Here is a 6017-nt window from a genome sequence, read left to right on the forward strand (position 1 = left end):
AAATGAAAATAACCAAGAAAAGTAAAATCAAAATAATAACAAAGTTAGAGAACTTAATACTCTCATTTTATCATTTACTACTAACTTAAAGGCATCTAGTCAGTGTGGATTTGGCAAGGCAGGCCAATAGAACACAATCGAGTGTCTAAAATAGACTGACACACATGTAGTCGATTGCTTTTGGACAAAGATATCGAGATAATTCAATGCTAAAAGCACCATATTTCAAAAAATGGTCCTTGAGCAAAGAGACATTCATTTGGAATAAATTAACCTTGACCCTTACCATACACAAAAATTTAGTTTGAAATGGATCGCAAACAGAAAGACAAAGTGTTAAAATGTCTAGAAGGAAATATGTGAGATTTCCTTGGAGTAGGCAAAAATTTCTTAGGACACATCCATACACACTTACCCACACAAAGCATAAGACAAAAAAATAGAAATACTGAGCTTCAAAGTAAAAAGTGACTGATATTTGAAATTCATCAAGAAATTTTTACAATTCAATAAGAAGATGAATGGCCAATTAAAAAATTAACAAGAGCTATGAACCAGCATTTCACCAGAGATCTAACTGACATCTAAGCACATAAAAGATGCTCAATACCATTATTCACAATGAAAATGCAAATTAGAACCACTGTACACCCATTAAAAAGGTTAACGTTAAAAACACTGAAAATACCAAAGATTTTTGAGGACATGAGGCACCTGGCTGATAGGAGTGTAAAGTGTTAAAATTACTTTGAAAAACAATTTGACAGTTTCTTAAAATACTATCAAGAAACTTCCCTCACATATTTTCCCAAAAAGAAATAAAAGCAGATATGCGCAATGAAGAGTCACAGCAAATCTTTTACATATTACCCAAAAGTTGGCAGCAACACAGACACCCATCAGTAGATTGACTGATTTAAAAAAAAAAAAAAGTGTGGTACATTCACACACGGAATACTAGTTAACACTTAAAATACAAAACTTACTGATACTACTTGAGTTCATCTAAAAATATTGTGCTAGCAGAAAGACATTCAAGAAAATACGAAGCAATTCTAGACAGACAGAAAGCGGAGGACAGTTGCTGAAGGCTGAGGTGGGAAGCGCGCCTCGGAATGTTTGAAAGTGATGAAATACTCCGGTTTGGGTTGCGACAGTGGTGACGTGGGTACATGCATTTGAGAAATCTCATCACACCGTCCAAACGGGTGTGTTTTATGTTGTGTAAAGTGCCCTCTATGACAACAGGGATAGCAGATTCTCACGAAGGCTTTGGAAAGGCAGGAATTGACAAGCCTACTCTTCTGACCGGATATTTTCGTTTTTGCCGTAATCTTTACCGTTGATTTTAGAGAATGATGAAAATCTCCTCTCCAGCCTCTTCCGAGATCGTTAGCCACTTCGGTTTTGTTAGACCTCCGTGGGTCCATTTGATGCATTTATATTTTTCCGGGAGTTGGTGGTGGAGATGATGATGACGATGATGATGTGTCGAGAGGTAATTTCTAGCCCCAAATATGTGCCAGATGGTGTTTTAAGTACTTAACATTAGTCCCTTATTTAATTTTCACGACAACCTGATCAGCGTCTTCTATTATTTCCCACCTGCAAACGAGGAGTCTGAAGCACACAGAGCATCCAGCCAGAAGGCAGTGGGGCAGGGGTCGAAGGCAGGCGGTCTCGTTCAGGAATCCATGTTAATATTGATTTTATTATTCAGATCTTTGTATCCTTTTTACACTGTGTCTACTTGGCGTGTCAAATTCTGCGAGAGCCATATTAAGCATTGCCCACAAAGATTAGTTTTTAAACCAAGTAGTCCCTGCTTCTCAAGCAGCCTTTGTGGTACGTATACTGCCGCTACACAGCATCACAGACGAAAGGTCTGTGTGTGCATGCGGAGCATATGTGGCCACGCATCTCACTGTATAGGATGCATTGCACTTTTATGAGTATATAAGTTCATATGTGCGATTGCATCTTTACGACTTCATAACGTCTTAAGAAATCCTTTTAAATCTGTTTACATCACTTAGGTTTGAATTCGATTCTGCCTCGTGCCTTCTTTCTGCTTTGCATGCTCCCGTATACACCCGCATGTTAACATGTCTTTCTTTGCCAGTGTTTTAGGCATCTTTCTTAAAGTCATCAGACAGCTAGACTTTTTAACCCAATCCGACTCTGTCGCTCGATCATCGGGTAGCCTGGGGCACTCGCACCGAGTGTGGCAAGGGCGTCTGCATCGGCACCCAGCCCCGCCCTCCGGTTCTGCTGAGGCCCCGGCTCGGGTGTCCGCACGTGCCAGCGGGTCACACACGCCACGAGGTCTCAGATGCATGGATGCCGACGCTTCTCCTTCCACCCAGCGCACGGGACAGCGTCTCTTAGCGGGACCCCAGCATCTGGCACAGGCTGCCAGGTGTCGACAAACCCTGCAGCTGTGAAAGCAGTTTCAGGGGGCTGTGAGAGCTGCTCTTCCCCTGAGAGCCTCAGAGTTTCTCCCTTCGTGGCTATTTATTCTACTCTCTTGATACAAAGGAAAAAAAAAAAAAATCCAGGGTGTGTCTTCCTCCCAACACTCCCCAGCAGAATTCTTAGGCTCCTCTGCCAAGTCTCATCCTTTCTAGTGTGGGAGGAGTAGGGACTAGAGCGTCATGAAGGGAAATAACACATTAACTCTCCCTCAAGAGAAAAACACAGTGAATGATGGCTGATAACAATTTTCTCAATCTTTTGCCCCAACGCAAAACTGTTTTTTTTTTCACTTCGTACCATATATGTATAATTTTATAGATATTCAAAAATTCACTTCCCTCTGGAAAAAAAAGTAACAACATTTGGCCACGCGCTGTATCGTTTTTCAAAGGGAGAGTCGTCAGCGAAATGCATATGCATTTTCTACCACATGGTAAGAAAATGCATATTTCAGAAAGCTGTTGCAATGATTCTGTTCAAGTCCCTTGAGTCTGTTCATATAAAAATAGGATAGCTGCACAATGATAACGGACCACAGGGAGTGGGTAAGAACTGGTATCTGGTGACATAAACTGTTTTGCTTCGACCATGGGAGGACACTGCAGACTCGTTGCGTGGACCCGCCTGCCACCTGCTGCTCCCAACACTGAATTTTAATAAGCACCGATCGCTCTGCAGGACTCACTATTCTAGGAGTGTTGTTTACCACGAGGCCGCCGTGATCTTTCTAAATTATAGGGTAAATTGCTTGGGCCCCGGTGAAAATAAATGCATTTCATTAATGCAGGGCCTCTTCTGTTCTAATCGTTTTAACCCTGAAGATGGAGAGATTGTCCATGCATAGTAATTATGATTGCATCTTACTTCCCAGACACAACGAAGAAGTCACAACGCAGAGACTCTAAAATCCAGATATTCACCAAGAGTTTAGCTGCTTCGACAGCTGTTCTGCCTCTCCTCGTCTTGTCCTTCATTTATAAACTATACGAACTATTTCATTGGGTTTTAATGGTGGTTAAACGTAGAAAATATGAGTTTCGCCAGTTTCCACTCAGCGGAATTCACTTATTGGGCCACTGACATAATCACCACGCGAGGCGCTGGCATCTCGTTCACGATCACGCGGCAGACCCGCTCACACGGTTCCACCCCACCGCCTTCCCTGTCTCACAGTCTTGCCATTGCTCCGCTCTGGGTGGAGGACGCTCCCCTGCCCCTGGATTTTGGACTTGACACGTGACTTTCTCTGACCAACGGCATGTGAGAAGTCACGGCGTGCTGGCTGTAGGTTTAAGTGCCTTCGCGTGTTTCCGCTCACCTTTCTGTCCTTTGGTCTTGCCTGCGGGCCGAGGGGGACGGGAGACACTTGGAGCGAAGCCATTTCAGCTGCTCCACAGGCCGGGGTCACAGGCGAGCTGCCTCTCTCGGTGCTACCCCGATGAGCTGGACCTCGGCTGTCTTGAAGACACAAGAGATACAAGTAATTTTTATTATTTTGAGCCACTAAATTTTGGGGTGGTTTGTCACTTATCGAAACCGAGTCGACATAGTCTGGACTCCCCTGAGAGCAGAGCCTGAGACAAGGACTCTCTCTCTTAGGTCGTGTACGAGTAATTTTTTTGAAAATGTGATCTCAGAGGAGGGAGGGACGGACAGACTTTAAAAGGAGCAAGGAAAGCCAATAAAGGATGTACATCCGGGTTTTCCAGCACCAAGGATTAACGATCGCTCGACACTGCGGGAACATCTTAGAAGTCTATCACATTCTCAGGGCCACCCACCTAACCTGAGCATTTTAGGAGCATTGACCTGTTGGCCCCACACCCAGAGATAAGGCGACTTTGGCAGTGAAAGGGAGAAGTGTCGCCGGCGATGCTGGCGCAGTGGGCACGTCGCAGGTCTGCCCGGGGCCGGCGAGGGCGCACGACCAGCCTGCACACGCGTGCCACTCAGGTTTCTGTGGGCGCGCGGTGCCACGGCATCGGAGAGACCACGTGGGAAAGGGGAGTGGAGAGATGAAAGACTGTCTGTCAGGTGACATCTGCGTTAGGCTACATGAAGCATTGGCTTGAATATCTGGTCAGGCTGCGAAAATTCAAAATTATGCAGAAAAATACATCAAATTTAGTTCCCACTTTGCAACGCTCAGATCTATTCAAAACCTTCATTAAGTCCAATCAGTGACAGAGTCAGCTTCTGGATTGAGCCACACGAATTTCCTGCAATGACTTCAGGCCAGAGGCTTAATGAAAAATCCATGCAGCGCCACTGGAAAGGGGCTCAGGACCACGCCGGACACTCACCGCCCCGTTCCTTTGCCACCGAACCCGGGTTTCCCTCACCCCTAATCCGCCATTTGGCTGTTCTAGGTTGTTTGTCTGTTCCGTAGCCCAGACCTTCTTCCCTGGGGAGGCTGTCCCCTTGCATCCCCTGCCCTATTGAGATTTGTCTTTTCACAACTATTGTTTTACAAAAAAGGAGTTCCAGGGACTAACGGTCAGCATGGCAGATCGGTTTGTGTGCGTACCCCACTGCGCAGCAGCAAATGTTGCTCCCAAAGGTTTAAGGCTTAACTCACTTAATGAAGAAGAAATATATCCGCATCTTTCTTTTGACGTGAGTTCACTAGAACAAGACGATTAAAGAGACCGGGTAGGAGCCATAGGATGTTTACCGTGTCCCCTAGTCAAAGTGTTCTCCCTTTGGGATTCAGCACCTCCAAGCTGAGGGGTCTGGCACCCCAGTGACAATTGCGCGTGGTGGGAAAAGCCTGATCATGCTGCTGCCTTGCATTTTGTGGTCCACCCCTGGGGACGCCACCGTATCCCAAACACAGGTTTAGCGCACATGTCACATCCCGGATGACTTGGCTCGGACGCTGCGGGGCGTGTTCCTGGAACTGTCGACTTAGCCAAGTCGTGAACAGTTCTTTCCATCACTGCCTTTGGCCGCCTCTGAGCGATAAGGGCACATGGCACGCACGGTGAAAATCTTGCTGCCACTCACCCACTGTCACTCATCCTTTGCCATAAAATGGATCGCTCGGGCTTAGGCGGTGAGGTAGAGGACACCATCACGATCGCTTAGCCATCCTGTGCGTCCTCACGTGGTGGTGCTGGCCGAGGAACTGCAGGCAGGGAAGGGACATCTATATCCTGAGTAGCTTTCAGTTCTGATGAGAAGAAATCCCCGTTTCCTTCAGGGCGGATCACGTCCATCGAAATCGGCTTGCCACGAAGCGGGTGCCTGGACTCCTTGCGGAAGGCGCCGCACCGAGGAGCCGCGGTTGGGGTGGTCCCCGCCGAGCGGGCAATCAGCAGGGGCCAGTCATCTCCGCCACGAGGCCGTGGCCTCTCCGTTCACGGGCCCATCGTCCTGTGCTCGCGCGGCCACGGAGAGCCAACGCCTGACACCGCGGAACCGGACACTGCCTCCCCCGAGCAGTCCAGGGCCCGTTTGCAGTGCTGCGCTCTGATGGCCCCGATGACACGCAAAGCACCGCACAAATTCCGCTGGCGCCCGTGAGTCCGTCCGTCCCCAGA

The sequence above is a fragment of the Pteropus medius genome, unplaced genomic scaffold, assembly GCF_902729225.1.
Source record: "Pteropus medius unplaced genomic scaffold, Ma_sr-lr_union100, whole genome shotgun sequence".
NCBI classification, from domain to species: Eukaryota; Metazoa; Chordata; class Mammalia; order Chiroptera; family Pteropodidae; genus Pteropus; species Pteropus medius.